At 51.9% G+C, this 24091-nt stretch overlaps 3 non-coding genes across 3 annotated transcripts; 1 reads left to right on the top strand and 2 right to left on the bottom strand.

Annotated features, from left to right (window-relative positions):
• Positions 1–6848: 6848 nt before the first annotated feature.
• TRNAC-GCA lies at positions 6849–6920 on the bottom strand. The gene has a single exon. It is a non-coding gene; the product is annotated as a tRNA-Cys (tRNA).
• Positions 6921–8299: 1379 nt separating this feature from the next.
• TRNAS-AGA lies at positions 8300–8381 on the top strand. The gene has a single exon. It is a non-coding gene; the product is annotated as a tRNA-Ser (tRNA).
• Positions 8382–20846: 12465 nt separating this feature from the next.
• TRNAS-UGA lies at positions 20847–20928 on the bottom strand. Its single transcript has one exon. It is a non-coding gene; the product is annotated as a tRNA-Ser (tRNA).
• Between the last annotated feature and the right edge of the window lie 3163 nt (positions 20929–24091).

Raw genomic sequence — 24091 nt, 5'->3', positions numbered from 1 at the left:
ACCTGCCTGTGAAGTCCAACTTTCCCCAGCACATTCACTGTGGTGCAATTGGGTCACTGTTTCCATAGCTGCACAGCAAAGAATCGCTCCCAGTTTCCCTTCTATCTGCGGCAGGATTAGCCTGTGTCAGTGGTTAATGAGGTGGCTCTTGTTGATCATTGCGATTAATTCCCCACCTTGACAATACACACCGTCCCTTTCCTATGCAGATTCCCAGCACCTCAGTGATCCTGGTAGCAGGGGTTGAGTCCTGAGACTTTCACGGTTCTTTCCCCCTCCACCTGGAGTGAACTCAGCTTTTCCCCCATCCCAGACAATCCATGAAATAACAACAGGGGCATAAAGACAAGGGGAGGGAACATCTCACGGCCAGGGCTGGATGTGTCCAGGGCCCCCTGCTTGTCCATTGTTTCCATGGAATTTGGCCCCCTGCTTTGCACAAGGGACAGAGAAAGATCTTGCTGTTCCTGTGTCTGTGCAAGGAAAATTGTGCTTCCCTAGGAAAGAGAGGCGGGAAATGGCCCCATGGTGGGACGATATCCTCAGGATTAAGAGCGGAGGACTCAGGCTGAGAACTGATTTAACCCCACTCATCTGGGATTTAACAAATTCTCTTCCATGGAGACACTGGGAACTTGTGACATTGATCTAGACTCTGGGGGTTCGGGCTGCTTTAACTCTTGGCAAAAACATGAACTTGATTCCACAAAGAGAGAGACGAGAAGCCTGAAGCTGACTTTAGTTCCAGGCTGGGGTCTCCTGAATGGTGGGAAACATCCTTGGCTGCTACCCAGGGACAGCAGCTACAGGTGACATACCAGGGCTGGGATGTGAGGGGAATGTTACATGGACTTTATCATACAGGCCCCATCCTGCTTCTCAGAGCCCACAGGCGAGAATCTAGAGAAGGACAAGTCATTTCTCAGCTGAATTCTCAGGAGAAGCCGGTAGCCGTCCTTGACCAGAGACCCAGGGGAGCAACCACGGCAGTTCTGCGGAGAGCTCTGGCTGCCAGGGGATCCAGTTAGGAGAGGGAGTGCTGGGAGCTCTGGAGGGCCAGACCAGTGGGGCGGTCTCAGGAGTCAGAGGTGGCTTTGCCAGTGGGGAGGCGCTAGGTCACATGTTGGTGGGGTGGTGAAGCAGGGACTACAGGATGTGAGGCTGGTTAAAATGAAACGGCACAAAAAACCCTCCCCCTTTGCTCCAGCTAAAGGCCCTACTTTGGCCTCTCCCCTTTCATAAAAATCTCCATATCTACCTTGGCCTCAGAACCCCCCTTTCTCCCATGGGTATTTTCATGGTTTCTTCCTTTTTTCATGGTCTCGTACAAATATTTTTGCCATCAAAATGATCAAGTAAATTTAAAATGAGAAAAACAATCAAACAACACATCTGTCTCTCCTTCACCAGACATGGTCTGTGTCTGAATTTGTCTACAGAACAGTCTAGGCAGGCAGAGTCACCCCTACATTGACTTCCCATCAGGCCCGGGACTTGCACCCAGCAGTTCTTGGGGCCGTGGGACAGAACTGAGCTTCACTGGCAGCAGTGAGGGAGGACGGTTGGGACTGAGCTGTCTGGGGAATATTTTAATCCTTATCTAATTTTCAGAGGATTCAATCAATGCAGCTTCCACTTCTCCATCTCTCCCAAGGAAATGATGTTTCTGTGCAAAGTACCCAAACCTTTTAACAATAAGAAGTGAAATGAAATGGCCACATGATGGCAACAGAACCTAAGAAATTTGTTAGTCTCTACGGTGCCACTCGTACTCCTGTTGTTTTTGAGGATACAGACTAACACGGCTGCTCCTCTGAAACCGAAGAGATGAGAAGCCATGTTCTTGTTCAATGTGCATTGAAGCTGAAAAGGGAGATGTTTCCTCTTTGATTCCTAAGCCCCCAACTCTAATCCAGTAAACACCCCTTTCCTCCCACAGCCAGGACTAAAACCCAGGAGTCATAACTTGTAGCCCCCCTTAACCTTCTCTCTGTGAGGAAGAAGAAGCTCTGAGACCCCTGTGCTGTCCCCTTGCCACCCTGTCTGGGCTGCACTTGAAACCCAATGAGGTTTCCTTGGGGAGTTTTGAATCTTGCTCCCAGGAAGGGTGTAATTTTAGGAGCAGTTTCCAAATAGTGCAATTAACCAGCCAGAAGGGGCAGCAGGTATCGGTGTAGGAGCCATTGAAATAATCACAGCAAAGTAGTTCAGGGAAACTGTTATTAATGAAGTGTGAGTGAAAGGTGAGAATCTGATGGTGTCAGTGTCACACTAGAGGGTGCTGAGATGGTTTTAAATTTGTCATCCAAACCCAGCCACCACCTCGCACATGTTTTAACCTCTTCTTCTCTTACCGTTGCTCCTTATCAGGGAAGGGGAGAGAGCAAACGAGCAATAGAAACACAGACCTAGTGACCGGAACAAACATTTCTTTGCTCCTTGCTTGGCTCTGTCAGTTATTTGGGTACAAACTCACCCCCCACCCACGGTCTGGGCTGGGCTCAGTGGGCAGGAAGAGCTCAGCTGTCAGTGGCACTTGGGGAGCTCGGGACATTACTGGGAGCTGCTTGAACGTTTAGGTGAAAACCACCTAAACACGGACACAAGGTCTAGGCTGCAGTAACTCATCTTGCATCTGCGGCTGTTGAAGCTACAAGGCAGAGGACTAAGTACAACATTTAAACTGATGTTTGACCTCAGAGAATAAAACAAATGTGTCTGTGAAAAGAGGGGAGTCGAGTTCAATCCCTTGTCACCATCAATGTGCAAACCAGGAACCTGTTGCTTTGCATTCCTGATGTGTCGCCATCATGTGGCTATTCTCAGAGACTTTAAGGTCAGAAGGGACCATTATGATCATCTAGTCTGACCTCCTGCACAACGCAGGCCACAGAATCTCACCCACCCACTTCTATAACAAACCCCTAACCTATGTCTGAGTAACCTATTCTGTCTCAGTCCCTTTAATTAAAAAAAATGTGTTTTTTTCATAGAAACTATATTTTCCTTGTAGAGACTCAGGGGCAGATTAATCTACAAAGGGAAGGTGATTCCAAGGCAGTTCTGGAGGAGAAGGGAATGTTTTCAGCATCACTAAATTATTTTGTTGTGCCTCACAGAGAGAGAAAGAGAGAGAGAGAGAAAATAAACCTATTAATTTGAGCTACTGACACAGTTCACAGCATGAAATACAAAATTTTGTGTTCAATGAGTTGTGTTCATTTACATAATCTGAAAAATATGTATTGGGCAATGCATGAAAACCTCACTGCATTGAACAACCCACCTGATCTAGTCAATGTACTACAGAATATTTAAAGAAGTTAAGAAAGATGTGCTTATAAATTAACATGTGCCATTTACAGACGCACAAGACACAGAAGAAACTGAATTATTTGAGCTACTAAAATTTCCACTTTCTCACAGTATTTTAGTTCTCAAGGTTGTTTTAATTTGCTTATTTTTTTGGAAAAAGAAATAGAGAAAGAGCACACTGAAGTCAGTGGAATTAGCGCAGTGAGGGAATTAGTCTCATTATTTGTCACTAACAAAACCTTTGTTAACAGAGAGTTAACTTTGACTGTGACTATCTCTTACCTTCCAGAACATCGAGTTCAGTAAAACTCAAACTCTGGAAAAACAGGGAATACAGAGTGAGGGTGCATGCCCAGATAACCTTAGCTCTGCCCTCTAGAAGAGAATCCCTGATAGCATATGAGAACAAGGAAAGGTTTGGGGACAAATTACAGCTACTTCCCAAGAGATTGTTTCTTTTGTAATTAATTGACCCTGGCCCCATCCATTGATCCTGGCCTGGTGTCTGGCCATGGAATTTACTGTTTTTATCCCAGCATATTTGTAAAGCAGTTTCTTATTAAAAGCTCCTTTATTTTAGGTTATACAAACAGGTCACTTCCCAGCTATTTCAAGGAGATGGAATTTTCCTGACCCACAGGGAACTTAAACTAACATGCTCAAGATCACACATTCCTTAGGAGAAAACGAAGGGGAAAAAAACCAAAACCCACCAAACCGTTGCTGTTTCTACCCAAATGATCAATGAGACCAGAAAGTGAGACTGTGCAATTAACTGTCTGGTACTACACTGACTCTGCAGTTACTTGGATGCAGACACACCCAGCTCTACGGTTGGGAAACGTACAGAGACTCTGCTGCTGCTCATGAACTAGCAGCACATGACCCCTGAACAGCTGCCATTCGAATGTATCTGAATTCACAAGGAACAACCATCTGTGTTAAAGGAAGGCTGCCATTTATTAGAGCCCCAGTTGATGCCGTGTGCACAAACAGAGGATTGAATGTGTAACAGGGAGTTTGGTAAATCTTGGTTATTTTAGTTTTGTAACAGGCTCCTGTCCACCCCCAGTAGACTTTTCAGTCCCAATGGCAACTTACTTACCAAATGTAATACAGACTAGTCCATGCCTCCCAAGTGGATGTAGTTCTTGTTCTTCTGCACATTGTAGCCCATGGAGGCCAAGGACCTGCAAATGTGTCTTCATGTGCCTTTGTTTCATTGATGAAAACAAACCAAGACACTCAGAGGATTGAAAGTGATTTCTGCTGGGGGACGTTTGCTAGGTGTTTATGCATTTGCACAGGAAAACAGTAAGTGTGTCCATTCATTTCAGGAATCCCTATATAGTAGAGCTCCTGAGCATACTAGGCCTGGGCTACACTAGGCGTTTAAACCGGTTTTAGGAGCATAAAACCGATTTAACGCCACACCCATCCACACTGAGAGGCCCTTTATATTGGTATAAAGGGCTCTTTAAACCGGTTTCTGTACTCCTCCCTAACGAGAGGAGTAGCGCTAGTATTGGAATTACCATATCGGATTAGGGTTAGTGTGGCCGCAGATCGAAGGTATTGGCCTCCGGGCGGTATCCCACAGTGCACCACTGACCACTCTGGACAGCAATCTGAATTCGGATGCAGTGGCCAGGTAGACAGGAAAAGCCCCGCAAACTTTTGAATATTTCCTGTTTGCCTAGCGTGGAGCTCAGATCAGCACGTGTGGCGATGCATTTAAAAATCAAAATAAAGAAAGAGCTCCAGCATGGACCATGCGGATGTGATTGCTGTAAGGGCAGGCAAATCCGTTCTATCAGCGCTCCGTTACAGAAGATGAAATTCAAAATCATTTTTAAAAAATCTCCAGATAGACGCCATAGCAGGGGCTCAGCGCACTGCTGCGTGACAAACGTAACGGAAAGCCAAAGAATCAAATGGACGCTCATGGACTGGAGGACTCAAGCTATCCCACAGTTCCTGCAGTCTCCGAAAAGTATTTGCATTCTTGGCTGAGCTCCAAATGCTTTTAGGGTCAAACACAGTGTCTGCGGTGGGTCAGGGCATAGCTCGGCAATTTACGCACCCCCCCCCACCAACCCCCACAAGTGAAAGGGAAAACAATCCTCTCTTGACTCTTTAACATGTCACCCTATCTTTACTGAATGCTGCAGATAGTCCCGATGCTGCAGCACTCAACACCAACATCCTTGCTCCCCCCCCTGCCATGGGTGGCTGATGGTGCAATACGAGTGGTATCCGTCCTCGTCATCAGCCTATTGGCACATGGGGCAGTGCAAAAGGACTGGTAACCATGCAGACTAGCATCGGTGAGGTCTATCAAGGGTGCCTGGCCCTAATTTTTCCTGGTAGATGGTACAGTATGGCTGATAACCATTGTTGTCATAGCAACAGGGGGCTGAGCTCCATCAGCCCCCAAGCCTTCATGTGTAAAGAAAAGATTCAATTGCCTCTGGACTAGCAGAGGGATGCTGGGCTCCTCTCCTCCACACTCCTTACTGTCCTGTCTGGACTATCATAGCAGCTGGAGGCTGCCTTCCACTCATTTCTCACTAATGAGTCAGTGTGTCTAATTCCTGCATTCTTTATTACTTCATCACACAAGTTGGGGGACAATGCTACAGTAGCCCAGGAAGGCTGGGGGAGAACGGAATCAACAGGTGGGGTTGTTGCAGGAGCACCCCCTGTGAATAGCATACAGCTCATAATTTCTGCAGGATCTGACACAGAGCAGCTGTGCTCTCTGGTTCTCTGATACAGCGGTTCTCTAGTACACTTGCCCATATTCTAGGCAGGACTGATTCTATTTTTAGATACCAAAAAGGAGGGATTGACTCTGGGAGTCATTCCCAATTTTGGCTTTTGCACCCCTGGCTAAGAGCAGACAGGGGCACTTATGACAGCAGCAAATGGTACAAAACGACTGGTAGCCATGCTCATCTTTTTACCAATTTATGGATTGGTAGATGGTGCAGTATGGCTGGTAACCATCTCTGCTATTATGCAAAAGCAAAAGCATGCTGCTGTGTAGTGCTGCTGAATCGCCTCTGTCAGCAGCATCTAGTAGACATACGGTGACAGTCACAAAAGGCAAAACAGGCTCCATGATTGCCATGCTATGGCATCTGCCAGGGCAATCAAGGGAAAAAAGGCGCAAAATGCTTGTCTGCCGTTGCTTTCCCAGAGGAAGGAGTGACTGATGACATTTACCCAGAACCACCTGCGACAATGATTTTTGCCCCATCAGGCACTGGGATCTCAACCTGGAAATTCCAAGGGGCAGGGAAGGCTGCAGGAACTATGGGATAGCTACCCACAGTGCAACGCTCCAGAAGTCGATGCTAGCCTCAGACCATGGACGCACACCACCGATTTAATGTGTTTAGTGTGGCCGCACGCACTCGATTTTATACAATCTGTTTTACAAAACCAGTTTATGCAAATTTGGAATAGTTCCATAGTGTAGATGTACCCCTAGAAATGGAATTATTTTTATTGAAGAAACAAGCTTGATAAGGGGGCACTTGGATTTGAACCAAGGACCACTTGATCTGCAGTCAAACACTCTACCACTGAGCTATACCCCCAAAGCGTTTACAGAGGCAAGTCAGTGATCTTAAGGATATTGAAGGACGAGCTCTGCCTCAGAGAGCTCCTTTTCTATTCCCAGACCACAGGGGTTTAAAAAATGGGGTTTGATTAAACTTTATATACACATGTAGACACCACAGCTTGCACACCCACCAGCATAGCTTCCCCCCAGTGACATAGCTACCACCTCTCGGGGAGATGGGTTAACTACACGGACAGGACAGCTCTCTCCCCTCCGCTTGGAGCAGCTTCATTATTTATGAATAGGTGGGAAATAACCTCCTGAATGGACAGGAACCAATGTATCAGATATTGCTGTGTCTGCATTCAATATGGGTAACTGGTCATATTGGGCTGGATTAGTAGGAGCGTTGCCAGCAGATCGAGGGAAGTGATTATTCCCCTCTAGTCAGCACTGCTGAGGCCACATCTGGAGCATTGCGTCCAGTTCCCCACATACACACACACACACTACAGAAACAAATTGGAGAGAGTCTAGGGGGCAGGGGACTTACGAGGAGAGGCTGAGGGCAGGGCCGCCCAGAGGGGGGCAGGTGGGGCAATTTGCCCCAGGCCCTGCAGGGCCCCCAGGAGAATACAGGATTCTATAGTATTGCAACTTTTTTTTATGGAAGGGGCCCCTGAAATTGTTTTGCCCCAGGCCCCCTGAATCCTGTGGGTGGCCCCTTCCCAGACCGTGGTGCTGTCCCCCCGCTCATTCTGCTCCCTCCGAGGCCCCACCTGTGCTCCGCCCTCACTCCCATTTGGCCACTTCCCACCCCTGCTCTTTGGCTGAGGCCTGCTGATCGCTCGCTCCTCTCCTCCCCCAAGGCCTCCTCGCGCCTCTCCACCCCCTACCCCAAGGTCTGCCTACTGCCCCCCCTCTCTGCCCCCTCCCCTGTGCATTGCCCACACCTCTCTGCCCCTCCCCTGAGACCTACCCTGTCCACCTCTTTCTTTGATCATCTGTTGTTATTCCTTGAAACATCAAGGATGGAATAAAAAGCGAGTTTACTCCAGGGTGAGGAAAGAAAGGAGCCATCAACCCCCTGGCAAAGCTCAGTGCCCCAGAGAAAACCTGCCCCCTGCTATCACAATCACTGATGTACTGGGGATATGACGGGAAAGGGACTGTCTGAATGATCGAGGCAGGAAATGGACAAAAATCTACAGCAACATCATTAACCACAAACACACTCTCCTCATGCTCCAGCCAGAAGGGAAAGGAGCAGGAATTCTTGCAGTTCAGCCATGGACACACTTACACAAGGGCACAGCAGTGTGTGTGTTGTGGAAGCTGGTCTGAGGAAACAACTGGAGTTGATCACTCAGTGAGAACAGAACTAGAGTGCAGTGAAAGCTACATACCAAGCAAGTAGTTGTGGCCGAGTGGTTAAGGCGATGGACTAGAAATCCATTGGGGTCTCCCTGCGCAGGTTCAAATCCTGCCAACTACGCAAGAAGTTGTGGCTCTTTAGTTTCAATAGAGCTGGGTCTTGTCTCACTCTTCAGTTATGTCTACATGAAAGAGTAACGTGGCTTTAGTTAAAGTGTTTTAATTGAACAGTTGTTGCATGTCCACCCTATGCCCTTGTGTCACCAGAGCACATCCATGCTAGCATCTCTTGGATCGCCACAGAGAGCAGTGCATTGTGGGTAGCTATCCCACTGTGCAGCTGGCTGCAAGGTGCTTTGGGAAGGGTTTGCAATGCCTCACGGGCTGGTACAGCATCACATGATGCAGGTTTCTATCCCATTGTTCCATGGGCATCCTACTAGATTGCCAGCTGCTTTTCAACTGCAATGTGCGTGGTGGGGTAGAGAGCGCGTGTGTGGGGGGGAAGAGACAGTGTGTGCGTTGCGGAAGAGTGAGTGTGTCGCACACTGTCTCTAAGTTCAGACAGCTGCTGGAAGCAACCAGTCCTGAGGCAGGGGACAGCCCAGACATCAGCCCCCTTCTCTCACTGGCTCAGCACAGCACTCTCTGTCACACACACACATGTACACACTGCTGCCTGCTTATCTCTGTGTCAGGGGGGCTGGAACAGGGGGTTTAGAGGGCCATGGTCCCACCACTCTTTACTGGCTGTTAGGACAAATGATGTGGGGGGGAGGGTGCAGTCTTGGGGAAGAGGCGTCTGTGGGTGTGGCCTCAGGGGGAGAGGTGGTGTGAGTGGGGGTCCTTAGGGAAGGGGTGTCATGGGGGTGCCACAGTTCAGACAATGGTGCCCGCCCCCCCCACTGTAAGGAAGCTTCTGCCGCCCCTGCTCTGTGTTCGCAGAGCGGGAGAGAGCAGCATCCACAGCAGTGATTTGCTGCCTGGGGCTCTGGCAGGGGGGGTTGGGAGGTGATTTAAAGGGCCCAGGGCTCCAGCCGCTGCAGGGAGCCCTGGGCCCTTTAAATCACCAGCCTGGGGAAGCCGGGCCGGTCTGGCATAACGTACCGGCTCTTGCCGGTACCCCATACTGGAACATACTGGCTTACTTTCACCTCCGGAAGGTCCTCACATGGATCAATAACTGGTTAAAAGACAAGAAACAAAGGGTAGGAATAAACGGTCAGTTTTCAGGATGGAAACAGGTAACTAGTGGTGTCTGTACTGGGGCCAGTACTAGTCAACATATTCATAAACAACCTGCTAAACAGTGAGCTGACAAAATTTGCAGATGATCCAAAACTACCAGCTTGCTGCCTAGAACGAACGCTCCTTGAATGGGGTGATCCACAGGGAATCATAGAATCATAGAACTTAAGATCAGAAGGGACCATTATGATCATCTAGTCTGACCTCCCGCAAGATGCAGGCCACAAAAGCTGACCCACCCACTCCTGAAATAATTCTCTCCCTTGACTCAGCTGTTGAAGTCCCCAAATCCTGATTTAAAGACTTCAAGTAGCAGATAATCCTCCAGCAAGCGACCCCTGCCCCATGCTGCGGAGGAAGGCGAAAAACCTCCAGGGTCTCTGCCAATCTACCCTGGAGGAAAATTCCTTCCCGACCCCAAATATGGCGATCAGCTGAACCCCGAGCATGCGGGCAAGACTCTCCAGCCAGACACTCAGGAAAAAGACTTTCAATATCCCAACATTGACCCTCGGTACTAATTACCAGTGGTTGCACGTTATTGACCTATTGACTAAATCACGTTCTCCTATCAAACCATTCCCTCCATAAACTTATCAAGCTTAATCTTAAAGCCAGAGAGGTCCTTTGCCCCCACTGTTTCCCTCGGTAGGCTGTTCCAGAATTTAACTCCCCTGATGGTTAGAAACCTTCGTCTAATTTCAAGCGACATCACAAAGGCTTTTTGCAGGACCTCAGACTATTGGTCAAAGGTGGTGGGGAGGTGGTGACCTCACAGAGAGATGTTGACATCAGCCAGGCAGGACAGGGGTGAGGGGCCAGGGACACCTCAGAGACTCCTGTGGCTTTGCTTCAGCAAGTCTCCTTCTCCAGGTCTCTCTTTGAGGACTGAGAGAGTATTCGGGTTCATGTACATGAGCACCAGGAGGAACCTCTTTTGAGTTTTCTCCTTCCCTTTTAGTGATTTTACTGGAAAACAGACGTCCCTGTTTGGAGGGTAAGAGCCTCCTCGAGGTCTGAAACCTGTTCAGTCTGATCCATCTGGTGACAGTTGAAATCTAGGCATGGAAAACAGTTGAATTCTAGGCAAGGAAGCAGAATTTTATTCCACACCTGGATTTTGTCCCTTAGAATCACTGGGGACATTAGGGTTTGTCCATTTTGTTTCACCTTTTCCTCAATCCATCTCTCCCTCCTTTCTCTTCTTCTCTTGCTTCTTTTGTCCTTTCTCCTGTTCCCCTCCCAGCACCAGGAGCGTGTGTGTGTGTGTGTGTGTATGTGTGTGTGTGTTGAGGGGGAGTGCTCTGCAGCTCCCACTGTGGGAGGTCCACCCAAAAATGTGGGGCTGAAATAGTGCTCGGGCAGTGATCCCCACCGGTGACCTGGGCCATCCTTTGGGTTCTCTGGTGAAAACCCTCAGCCTTCCGTTCTCAGTCTCTACCCTGATTGGCTGAGCAGGGGGTTGTTGACAGGGAAGAGACTCAGGTCCTTGTTGTTCTCTTTTAAGACCAAGTAAATAAGTCAGAACCAGTTCTATGTTTGATTAATTTTGCTGCTTCTCTGCATTAATTGTCTCTGAGCAGTTCATGATTCCCTCTAAGATTGCAGTGCTCCTCAAATACTTGCTGAATAATTACTGTGCACTGTTGTTGGTCTGGAGCTCACCTGAGAGCACTTTATTCAGGTCATTCAATGTCTGAAATTCAAGATCTGATGGTTAGTTTGAAAATCAGGGCTCTTGGGTCCTATTCCCAACTCTGCCACTGACTGGCTGTGTGACCTAAGACAAGTCAATTCTCCTTTCTCAGCCTTAGCTTCTCCCTCTTTCAAGTAGGGATAATAATGATCCGCTCCTAACTACGTCACGGTGGGTCGAGGATGGGGATCCATTGGAGAGCGTCACTAGGAGTAGTGCATAATATGAGGTGTTCTATCACGTTTACTCCGATCAGATTATGACATAATAGAATAGCTGAAATAGTCTATTTGATTTGTATTTTTTTTTGTTTTGAAATTGTTAAGAGCAGCAACTACTTAGCTCAGACTGAAGTATCTTATCTCATGTTCGTGATCTAAGTGTCTCCTCTTTGTGTGCGACGAGACAATTTAACACACTCTGACAAACAGGAGATGCTTTTGTTTTGCAACAAAATATTTTTGCTAAGAACTTTCATCCCACTTGTTTTGATTTTGAGAAACAAACTGGTTTAGTCTGAAGGGGATTTTCTGACAGAAATGGTTTCAATGAAATTTCCCCACCATCTCGATCCCTGGGCTCTATCTCTGCCTCTGGGGGGTTTTGCTGTTTGTTAGAACAGGAGTCAGGACTGGTGGCTTCTCTCTCTGGCTCTGCCACCGCCTTGCTGTGTAGGCCCTTGGGTAGGTCACTTCCCTTCTCTGTACCTCAGACTCCTCCCCATCTGTCCAATGGAAACAGGGACAATTCTCGAACTCTGGGCGGTCGTGAGCCTGAGTGAGATAAGGGGCGTTAAAGCCCTCTGTGAAGGAGAAAGGGGAGTTTCTCGGTGTTTAGCACCAAGGAATTCTAAAGTTTGCTAAAATGTCTAGTCTGTGGAAACAAGAAATGGTCAGAGCCAAACTTTTTAACCATTGCGTTTTTTAAAGCTCATTCAGGGATGTGAGTCCCTGTCTCTTAGGTACCTGGGGTTCTTTGCCAGCAGGAGAGAAGAGGTTCCTGCCTCTGTTTTTGTGGCCTTAACAAACCAGGCGTTGTGCCCCAGTTCTCGTCTGAGATCCCTGAAAAAGAACATCTTCCCATCCTTGAACAAGACAGGACCTATCTTTAAAAGGGGAACAAAGAGACCCCTGGGACTTACAGACTAGCTAGCCTCACTTCCACAGCTGGAGAGATACTGGAATACATTCTTAAACAATCACTTTGTCAGCAGCACCTACAGGATACTTTGGTTCTTAGGACTAGTGAGCATGGATTTGTCAAGAACAAATCATTCCAAACCAATCCGCTTTCCTTCTTCGGCAGGGTTCCGGGCCTAGTGGAGGTGGGTAAACAGGAGATGGGATCGATCTCGGTGTTACTAAGGCTTTTGACACAGTCCCGTAGGACATTCTCACAAGCAAAGGAGGGAAATGCGGTCTAGATGCAATCAGTGTCATGTGGGTGCAGAGCTGGTTGAAAGCCCAGACTCCAAGAGCCCTTCTCCATGTCTGGCTGTCCAACGGAGAGGGTGCACCTAGTGGGTCCGGCAGGGATCGGTCCGGGGTCCGGTACTATTCAATATTTTCATGAATGATTTGGAAGATGGAGTGGAGAGCATGCTGCTAAAATGTGCAACTGACACCAAGCACTTTGGAGCACAGGACTGGAATTCAAAACGCCCTTAACAAACTGGCGAATTGGTCTTCTTGAGCCAAACTCCATGGCTGGGCCCCTCTCTCTAGACTGGGCTGAAGTGAAACCCCAGAGCCAAACCCTCCCCCTCCTGGGCCGTGCGCTCCGCCCTGGAATGGTCAGATGCTGCTTAGCGCTGTCAGAGCAGCTTTGGCTGGGGGATTCTCCCAGCACTTTCCACTAGCGGGAAGAAGAAGGAGGAGGAGGAGCGGGGGGGGAAGGGAAAAGCCAGGCAGAGCGGAGAGGATGGCGGGAGGGTCACAGTGGAGGGGGGGGCACTGCAGGGGCAGGTTGGGGGCGGGGTTGGAGGCCTCTGCCCTGTGCACCCCCCCCCCCCACCGGCCCGGCTCCCACGTGGGATTCGAATCCCAACGGCCGCAGCGCGCCCGGGGGTGGGGGTAGCGAAGCCTCGGGGCGAGGGAACCGGGGCCTCCCCCCACTCGCCGAGTCTCTGTTCCGCGCTCTCTCCGCCAATCAGGGAGCGGGGAGGGGCGGGGCGAAGTGACGAGTTACGGCCCCTCCTCCCATAGAGGCCGCGCGCGTTAGAGAGAGAGAGAACTACGCTTCCCAGTGTGCACCAGGAGGGGGCGTTGTCTGAGCAACAGTCCCTCGCTTCCGCTCTGAGATGAGCCAGGAACTACAACTCCCAGCCTGCCCCGGGGCGCCTCCGTCCTCTCCAGCCCAGGTGAGGGCGGGTTCCTGGGTCAACCTGACACCTCCCCCCCCAACGCAACTCCTCATCCCCGCCCCGCCCCCAGAGAGCCCCGGCCCCGCCCCCCTCCGGCTCCTGACCAGAACTCGTGTGTCCCAGCGCCCCCCCTGCTTCTCCCTTGGCCTCCTCTCTCCCGACTCAGGGGCAGGGGGGGCTGTTGGATGGAGCCATATGGGAATACGGGGGAGGGGCAGGGGTGGGAGCCAGGACTCCTGGGTTCTCCCCCAGCTCTGGGAGGGGAGTGGGATGAGGAGAGTAGAGTGGGGGAGGGGCTGGGGTGCCTGCTGCCCTCGGGGTGACCAGCAGAGCCCCCCCCCTGCAGATTGTTACCCCAACCATGCACTTGGGGTGCTGGTGCCTGGAGCCGCCCCTGGTTCCAGCCCCTCTGCCCAGGCAGCTCCCCCAGCCCGACACACACACACACAGCCCTGCACCCGCCCCACCCCAGGGCTCCTCAGCCCAGAGGGGAGCCCCCCGGCTGAGTGGGGAATCAGAACCCCCCGAAATTACCCTGGGACCAGCATGATCTGCCTCCGCCCTGCCCTGCTCTGCATGTATTCGGAGTGAGTCAGTTTCCCTGTCCCAACATGTGTCCTGCCCTGTGTCTCTTCTCCTCCCCAGTTCCCTCCAAACCACCCCATTTCCCCTGCACCCCGGGCTGGGTCTCTGCCAACCCCCCTTCTCCCCTCCTGCCCCCAATAGCTCCCAGCCCCTAGAGGTCTATAGGGCTGGATCCCCCCCTTCTCCCCTCATTTCCTGCCTCTGGGGGTCTAAGGAGATGGGTGTCTCCTCTGCCATCCCTTCTCCTACCCCCCCATATCCTGCTGCCTCTAGGGATCTATGGGGCTGGGTCTCTCCCCCCTCCATCTCCTCCCCTGCCCGCAATATCCCTCTGGGGCTCTGTGGGGCTGGATCTCTCTCCCTGCCCCTGTGCTCCCCCCTGCACACGATGTCCTGGGAGTGACTCAGTTTCCCTGGACCAACATTTCACACACCCCACCCCCACCCGACATGTCTCCCTCCACCCCACCCCATTTCCCCTGCACCCCGGGCTGGGTCTCTGCCAATCCCCCTTCTCCCCTCCTGACCCCAAGATCCCCTGCCCCTGCAGGTCTATGGGGCTGGGTCTCTCCCTTCTCCCCCCATCCCCTCATCCCTTCCCTCAATGTCTCCCTGCCCCTGCAGGTCTATGGGGCTGGGTCTCGCCCGCCCCCCCCCCTCCCCTCATCCCTTCCCCCAATAGCTCCCTGCCCCAGGCTGTCTATGGGGCTGGGTCTCTCCCTGAAGCCCCGCCCCCAGCGCGGGGCTCACAGACAATCCCCGCCCAGCGGCTGTGACGTGCGCTGACGGGCTCACTCTCTGCAGGCGACTCCTTCCCTGGAGACCAAAACGACAGAAGGTGTCACGTGTCCATGGGCGGGGCTATGTAGATGAGCAGTGTCTGGCGGCAGGACAGGGAGCAGCGAGAGGAACCGAAGGAGCCCGGCGGAGAGAATTCTCTGCGTGTGGACAGAATCCGGTGTGGGGAGTTCGTGCTGTGGGTGCCTGCGCCGGAGTCACTTCGGGGCAGTGATTGCCACTGAGCTACATAGTGACCAAAGGGGTGTGACTGGGGTGTGGTGCCTGGCGGGGAGCAGCTCCTGGTGATAACGAAAAGGTGGGAGCAGCAGATCCTGTCCTAGCAGGGGGCTGGGTGGGGTTTCTTTGCAACCATGAGGGGGATTGTTGTGGGTGCAATTTGACTCCCCCTTCTGTGGTGGGCGGGGCTTCTACTGTCTGCCTTGGGGAGGGGGAGGTCCATGATGTCACAGCCCATGGTGGAGGGGAGTTTGAATCATGTTTCTGAAGTGGGAGAGCAACTTCCCCGGCTCCCACTCACTCTCCACTAGGGGGCTGGGCTGGGATCTCTAGGGAGGGAAGCACAAGAAAAAACAGTCTCCCCTATGGAACCCAGGAGTCCTGGCTTCCAGTCCCCCTGCTCTAGACCCCCTCCCCTCCCAGGACCAGGGGTAGAACCCAGGGGTCCTGCTGCCCAGCCCCCTCCCTGCTCTGACCACTCAACCCCACTCCCCTCCCAGGGTGGTGCAGGGCCACTGGGTCTGTGTCTCAGCTCTGCTAAGGGCCGTGACTGATTTTCCCAAAGTGCTTCCTTCTGAATCCAGCACATCTGCCCCCTGCCTGGTCGCTGCCCACCCCCGTGCGGGGGCACCAGCGCTGTGCCGGGTCGTGATGGGAAATTGTCCAAGCTGGCCCAGGAGAGACGTGTGTGTCCCTGCTGCCCCCTGCTGGTGGGGCTGAGCCCCACTCTGTGTGTGTGTGTGTGTTGGCGGCTTTGCAGAATTTTGTATCCTGCAGCAAGTGACACACACACATATTGACGCACAAAGACACTCACACAATCCCAAGAACACTCACACAAAACACACCCAGAGGGACATGCTAGCCCAACCCCCAAAGAGAGAAACAATCACACCTCCAGCCACACACACCAGAATATTCACAATCATGCTCAGAGACACAACCGCGCACAGTTCACTCCCACTGCTCCCAACACAAGGACCTCCTGCCCCACACAGCGTGTGCCAAGGCCTGTGGAACTCACTGCCACTGAACAGCTACCCATGAGAATGGACCTTTCCAGGAGACCAATAGACATGGCCATGGCGACAGAGGGGGCTGAGCTCTCAGGGTCTGACCCGGGCAGAGACTGGTTCTGACCTAGAGGGGTCTATCCAGCAGGGGGCAGCGTGACCCACACACAGACCCACCAGAAGCGCCTTTCTTAGTGGGTCTCCCAGGCCATCCCCCACCCTGCCCCGGGTTGGGTAACAAAGGGGCAGTATGGGACTCTGGGCTGTGTCAGAACCCTGCCCCAGCCCCTCGCTCCCACACGCTGGTGAGTTGGGTAACTGCCAAGGGATTGCACAAGAGAGAGTCAGAGCCAGGGAGAGAACCCAGGAGTCCTGGCTCCCCCCCGAAACACACTCTAACCACTGGACCCCACTCCCCTCCCAGAGCTGGAGATAGAACACAGGAATTCTGACCAGCAACCCCCCTGCTCTGACCACCAGACCCCACACTCCCCTTTTAGATTTTAGGCTCGCTGCCTCTTCTATCCACCCACCCCACCTGTCCATCCCTTTGCTGCAGGTTTTAGGGGTGTCACCCCTGCTCTGCACTCCCCCAGTGCAGCCCAAGGCTTTTCCTCCCCCCAAGCACACATCCTCTCCCCCTCGTGCTGGATCATCTGCTTGGCCCCCTGCCCCCTCTCGGGGTGCGCTGTGCGGCGTGGCTGGGGATTGTGCAATGGCCCAGTACCAGGCAACACAGAACGGACACCACAGGCCCTGACCTGCCTCACCTGAGCTGCTCTCCAGGTGCATCAGAGCCCAGTGCCCTGCACCTTGGCACTCCTGCCCCACAGGGGGTGAGCTGCAGCCCCTGCCACACTCCGCAGAGGGGAGAAGGGTCAGGCCAGCCAGCCCTTGTAAGATGGGGAAATCACCATCGGGGTCAACGGTATGGGGGCTGTGACATATAGAGAAATGGTTGTTGCGCAGAAAGAGGGCAGCAGAGCACACGCGCACACACACACACACACACACACACACACTTGCAAACATGCACAAACACATGCATGAATCCAGCCACACACACACACACACTTGCTAATATACACAAACACCTGCACAAATCCAGCCAACATCAACACAACTGCTAACAGATGCAAACACATGCACAAATCCAGCCACATGAACACACACACTTGCACAGCCACAAACACAACCCCCACAGCTGTAATAACACCCCCCCCCACAAAACCCTTACAGAAAACCACACATACACAAACACATGCAGAAATCAATCCATCCATCCATACACACACACACACACTCCATCCCCATTCTGTGCACACACCTTGGGTCACTGCAACACTGAATACTTCAATTGGATGGGGGGCCCAGCACCATGGCTATTCCCTGCCCCCAGGGCTCTCCGGGGGTGGATTGGGGGGGCACCGGGGGCACAATCCAGTGCCAGCCAAGGGGGGCGGGGTTAGAGGTGGAGATGAGGCCATGGTTTGTGCACCACTCGGTTCCTGGCACAGTCTCCTTTTAGGATTTGCATTTCTTGGTAGTTTTCACCTCATCACCACTTCCTGCCCAGCTCCCTCCTGCTGTGCAAGATGGTTTGGGGGGGGGGGAAGGGGGGATGGGAAGAACCCAGGAGTCCTGGCTCCAGCCCCACCTGTGCTAAGCTACGAGACTCCACTCTAACCCCAGCGCTGGGACTGGAACCTAGGAGTCCTGACACCCATCTTCCTTTCCTCTAACCACTAGACCCCACTCCCCCCCTTTTGGGGAGCCAGGACTCCTGGGTTCTGGCCCCAACTCTGGGAGCAGAGTGGGGTCTAGTGGTTAGAGCAGGAGGAGCCAGGACTCCTGGGTTTTGCTCTCAGTGCTGCTGTGTGACACTGGGTCTGTTTCTCCTCCCACTTTTTGGGTATGGAGCCTGTAAACTCTCTGGGGCATGGCCTGTATCTTGCTGTGTCTGGGCAGCGCCTGGCCCAACGGGGGCCTTGATTCTGCCTTGTCAACGGCAGCGCAGAAAGCCCTAGTGCCAAAAGAAGATGTGGGGCGGGGGGGGGGGGGAAGCTTTGCAAAAAACGGTCACACCAATAGGAAACCAGCCCAAGCAGTTTGTGACTTCACTTCCCAAAATTAGACACACACACACACACAGAACCCTGCTCAAACCGCCCCCTTTGCCAGTGCACCACCTCACCTCGTCCAGGCAGGTCTAGGCGGGAAGCTCCGTGTGGGAGCGGTGATGGACGGCACCATCAAGGCAGGTTCTGGAGATGGTCCTCCAGATGCAGGCGCCTTGGCTCCAATTGGCACTGGGCTCACGCTGGGCTGCGTTCAGTTCCTCTCTCTGGTGTGCGCCCCGGCTCCACAAACGCCCCCATCCCCTGCTTTTTCCTGCTGGTACAAAAAATATCCTCTTCCTTCGCCCCAGAGAGAGACACCCACGGTGCTGCTCAGCACATGCCTTCCCCCCACCTTCCCCCATTCCCAGGAGCGTGCAGGAAGGGGGTCAGGATTGGGGAGAGCCCGTGTCCCGAGGGGAGGGTATGGGGGGGCTTGTCCCCTCCTCGCAGCATGGAAGTGCCAGTAGACACCTATGGATGGTCAACCCAAGCAGGGCCAGGACGGAAATGGGAGGACTGTGCCCCCAACATGGAGAATCGGGTGCAACCTTACTTAACGGGTCAGTCTGTCCTTTCTCTGACTCTCCCATTCCAGCTTCAACTAGCGCTTGTGGTTCATTCGTTCTTTTTCATTCCTTTCCTTCTCTAGCTTGCATGTTCTTGCTTTCTTTTTTCCCCTCTACCTTTCACGCTCTTCCTTTCTTTCCTTCTTTTTCTAATTTTTTTTCTCTCCCTTTATTTCTTTCTCTGCCTTTCACGTTCTTTTCTCTCTCTCTCTCTCTCTCTCTCTCTCTCACTGGTTATTTTTTTCACTCGCTCTTTTTCCTCTCTCCTTCCAAGCCAAGTGTGTTCTCCTTGCACACAGATTTTGACAGGTTTTCCTCCTGATCAGCAAGTGGATTAAGCACGTCTTCAGTGGGGGTTTGGCATGGCAGGGAGCAGGCTGGCTGGGTGTCTTTGTGGCCGTCTGGTGGCCATGCATAGGCATGGTCCTGCCCTCCTCTGGCCCTGCCCTCAGTTGCTCTGTAGCTTTTAAGCCTTCCCTTGGAGCTGTCAGCACCAGCCGCCTCTGCTCTAGGTGCCCAGAGGAGGAGAGGTGTTGCTGGGTCACTTTTACAGATGGCCCCTTCCCTGGTACTGCCCTTGCTCAGCTGCGCAGAGGAGCTTCCATCCCCAATCCCTGACTGTCACTGCCCAGCAGCCCTCTGGCACCATTCCTGCCTCACTCTCTTCCTGCCATGTTGGGAAAGACAGCTCCCATCTCTTCTTGTTAAAGGTCAGGTGGGCCAACTAGGGGCAGAAGTCCATTCTATGTTTTCCTACTGCAGAGCCCAAGCTCAGGAACTCACCTTGGGTGCAGGCACTGCTGTGCTCCCAGAAAACAAGGCACCACTGCACAAAGACCAAAGAAAGGGCCTGCCAAAGCCTGGGATTGAACCAGGGGCCTTTAGATCTTCAGTCTAACACTCTTCTAACTGAGCTACTTCAGCAACTGTATGGAAGTATTTTGGCCTGTTGCTTCTCTGTCTGGGATGTTTTTGTCAGCAGTTGCACACAAAAAGGACAGGAAAACGAACGGCTGCTCCACACCCCCACTGGAGGAACCCGGCGCCCTTAGCTGTGGGGAGTAAGAAGTGGCTGTTGGCTGACAGGGCCTGTCCCCGAGGAGCTGGAACAGCAGCTGGCGCCTCCCCCTCGGCTCCAGGCTGTGGGAAATGCTCATTGCCTGGCTGCATGGGCGGCTGCTGCTCCGTGCTCTGGAGAGCGTCTGTATTGCTCTGTCAACCCCCCGTCTTCACTGAGCCAGTCTGGTAAGGTCCCAAGTGCCCCCTCCGGCCTGGCAGCTGAGAGTCTGTGCAGACATCAGCCCCCCTGCCAGCCCCACAGGCAGCAGCAGCGCCAGCCCCCCAGCACCACAGGGGCACTCAATGCACTTCCTGAGGGGAAATGACTCCTTGGCGTCCAGCTGCTAGAGTGAGAGCCAGGGGAGAGCAGTGTCTGGCTCACCGTGGGGGAGAGAAGAGACCTGGTGAGTGCGGATCTCCCTCAGCCTCCCCCACAAGGCTGGTCACTTCTATTGTCACTGTGATAGTCGGTGCTTCCCTTCGGGGCCGGACCTAGAGGGGTCTGTGACAAATCCCCCCTTTTCTCCCCAGGCCCTGCCCCCACTCCACCCCTTCCCCCAAGCCCCCACCCCTGTCCCATCTCTTCCAGTCCTGCACCTTCCTGTCCCATTCCTCTCCCTCTCCCACCTCTTCCTCTCCCTGCTCCTCCCCCTCCCCGCCCAGCGCCTCCTGCACCCCACTGAACAGCTGATCACTGGCAAGTGGGAGGCGCTGAAGGGGAAGAGAAAGAGCTTGTCAGCAAGGCTTCAGGCACTGAGAGTTTGCCTGACCTCTCAGGGACACAGTGTGAGGGGGTGTCCCAGGGATCTCTATGAAAGGAGCAGAACAGGATTTACTTGGGGTGGGGAGAGAATTGAGAGTGTCTCAGGGGGTTGTACAGAGGTGTTGCCCGGGTGAGGGACTGGCTAAAACACAGGCCTTGCTGTGAGCAGGATTTGAACCTGCGCAGGGGAACCCTATTGGATTTCAACTCCAACACCTTAACCACTTGGCCATCACAGCCGTGAGCACAAAACTGCCCCAATGCCAGAGAAACTGGTAAAGAATCACAGTGCCCAGGCTTGAAGTCATCTGAACTACAGGATTCCCACCGCAAACCTGGCTCCCAAAGCACAGGGGGGGATTTGGGGTTTATTCTCTTTGCTTAGCCATGTGCAGTCGCTCATGCTCCAATACGTCTGTTAGTCTATAAGGTGCCACAGGAGTCTTTGCTGCTTTTACAGATCCAGACTAACACGGCCCCTCTGATACTCCTAGTGACACTCTCCAATGGACCCCCATCCTCCACCCACCGTGAGGTAGGTAGGAGCGGATCATCATTATCCCTACTTGAAAGAGTGAGAAGCTAAGGCTGAGAAAGGAGAATTAACTTGTTTTAGGTCACACAGGCAGGCAGTGGCAGAGTTGGGAATAGGACCCAAGAGCCCTGATTTTCAAACTAACCATCAGACCTTGAATTTCACACATTGAATGACCTGAATAAAGTGCTCTCGGATGAGCTCCAGACCAACAACAGTGCACAGTAATTATTCAGCAAGCATTTGAGGAGAACTGCAATGTTAGAGAGAATGATAAACTGTTCAGAGACCATTAATGAAGAGAAGCAGCAAAATTTGTCAAACGTATGACTGGTTCTGACTTATTTCCTTGGTCTTAAAAGAGAACAAGGACCTGAGTCTCCTCCCTGTCAATAACCCCCTGCTCAGCCAATCAGGGTAGAGACTGAGGACGGGGGGCTGAGGGTTCTCACCAGAGAGCCCAAAGGATGGCCCAGGTCACTGGTGGGGTTCACTGCCCGAGCACTATTTCAGCCCCACATTTTTGGGTGGACCTCCCAGAGTGGGAGCTGCAGAGCACTCCCCTGCAACACACACACACACATACACACACACACACCCCTCCTGGTGTTGGGAGAGGAACAGGTGAAAGGACAAAAGAAGCAAGAGACAAAGAGAAAGGAGGAAGGGATGGATGGAGGAAAAGGTGAAACAAAAAGGATAAACCCTAATGACCACAGTGATTCTATGGAAGAAAATCCCAGGTGCGAAATAAAATTCTGCCTCCTTAAGTTCGTGTTTTCCATGCCTAGAATTCAACTGTCACCAGATGGATCAGACTGAACAGGTTTCAAACCTCGATGAGGCTCTTACCTTCTAAACTGGGACATCTGTTTTCTAGTAAAATCAGGAAAAGGGAAGGAGAAAACTCGAAAGAGGTTCCTCCTGGCACTCACGTCCGTGAACCCGAATACTGTCTCAGTCCTCAAAGAGAGACCTGGAGAAGGAGACTTGCTGAAGCAAAGCCACAGGGGTCTCTGAGGTTTCCCTGGCCCCTCGCCCCTCTCCTGCCTGGCTGATGTCAGCATCTCTCTGTGAGGTCACCACCGCCCCACCACTTTTGACCAATAGTCTGAGGTCCTGCAAAAAGCCTTTGTGATGTCACTGCCACACCCCTCCCTTGCTGGGCTAATGTCCTGCCCCTGCCTAGGCACTTTGGAGGTTTGAGCTACTCCCTGTGGATCACCCCACTCAAGGAGCGTTCGTTCTAGGCAGCAAGCCAGCTAGACAGGAAAACATCAGACGCTGCTCCCAATGCTACACTCAGTTTTTCAGAAATTAGTCGACTTGATGGCCAGAAGAGACCATTAGAGCATCTAATCTGACCCCCTGCATATCACAGGCCTCCTGTATGACACAAGAGCTACTTTGGGGCAAACACATTCCAGAAAGCCATCTAGTCTTCATTAAATGGCATCAGGAGATGGCAAATCGACCTCTTTCCTTGGTATCTTGTTTCTGTGGTGAATCATCCTCGCTGTTGAATATTTGCATCTTATTTGTAATATGAATTTGTCTTTTTTCACCGTCCAGCCACTGGGTCTTGTTATGCCTTTCTCTGCTAGATTCAAGAGCCCTTTCATATCCAATCTTTTCTCTCCATTAAGGCCCCTCAACACTTCAATGAAGTCACCTTTCAATCTTCTTTTGATAAGCTAAACAGGTTGAGCTTGTTCAATAGCTCACTAGAAGGCATTTTTCTCCAGCCCTCAGAACATTTGGTGGCTCTGTTGGTGTCACTAGGCCTAAGTAAACCAAAGTTGTGACTACAAGCCTGAGTGAACCAGAGGTCTTCCATGCTGTGAACTTTAACCAGCCTAAGATGCTAACAGACAGCAAGCAAAATGTGTAACTGTCAGCTGTCTCAGCTTGCAAATGCAGGAGTTTAAAACAGCAGAAGCGGCAGGGAGGAGGGGGAGAGGGAGGAGGAAAATCTGTATGTGTTTGTGCTGTGAAGGCCATAGATAAGCATGCGAATGAGAACTTTTCTAACACGCTGAAATGTAATGTTTAAAGTAACTGCTGTTGGGAAGGGAGGGGTGAGGGGGAAAACCAAACAAAAGGCTTACACAAACAAGTGGGGTATAAATGCTGGGACCCCGCCTGCACGCAGGTGTGCAGGATTTGAGAATGCTTTTTCTCCCTGGCACCTTATTTGGGCTCAAATAAACCTGATTTTGCTTCTCCACCCTGGTGTGTCAATTAGTGCTACGCACACCGGGCAATGAACCCTGCTGTTGCTCCGCCTCAGGCTCTTTGAGCTGGCAACAGCTCTTTGGTTATCAGACTCCTGAACTGCAGCTGGATGTGACTCTTGTTCTTCTGCACAGCACAGCTCCTGGAGAAGAGGGATCTGCAAATGTACATTCATATGATACCTTTGTTTAATTGATGAAAACATAAATTGACACTTTGAGGACTGAAACTGATTTCAGCTGATAGACAGCTTTGCTAGGTATTTATGCATTTGGACAGTGAAATGTTGAGTGTTTACATCCATATCAAGGACCCCTGTACAGTGGAGCTCCTGAACAGAATGGAGAATGAAAATGAAAATGTTTTCCTTTTTTTAAAAAAAAGAAAGAAGGTTATAAGAAAACACTGGGGGTTGAATCAAGGACCACTTGATCTGCAATCAAGCACTTTACCACTCAGCTATACTCCCATGATGGCAAAAGCATGGACTCATGATCTCCAGGACTTTAAAGGACAGACCGTCCTTCATCGAGGTCCTTTGCCATTCCCAGGCTACAGATGGTTTTAAAAATGGGGTTTGATTAAACTTGTTAAATGTGGCAAACACCACAGCTTGCACACCCACTGATATA

Source organism: Mauremys reevesii, unplaced genomic scaffold, assembly GCF_016161935.1.
Source record: "Mauremys reevesii isolate NIE-2019 unplaced genomic scaffold, ASM1616193v1 Contig29, whole genome shotgun sequence".
Taxonomy (NCBI): domain Eukaryota; kingdom Metazoa; phylum Chordata; order Testudines; family Geoemydidae; genus Mauremys; species Mauremys reevesii.
Note: the sequence above shows the minus strand (reverse complement) of the source record. Positions and strands in the feature narration are given on the sequence as shown.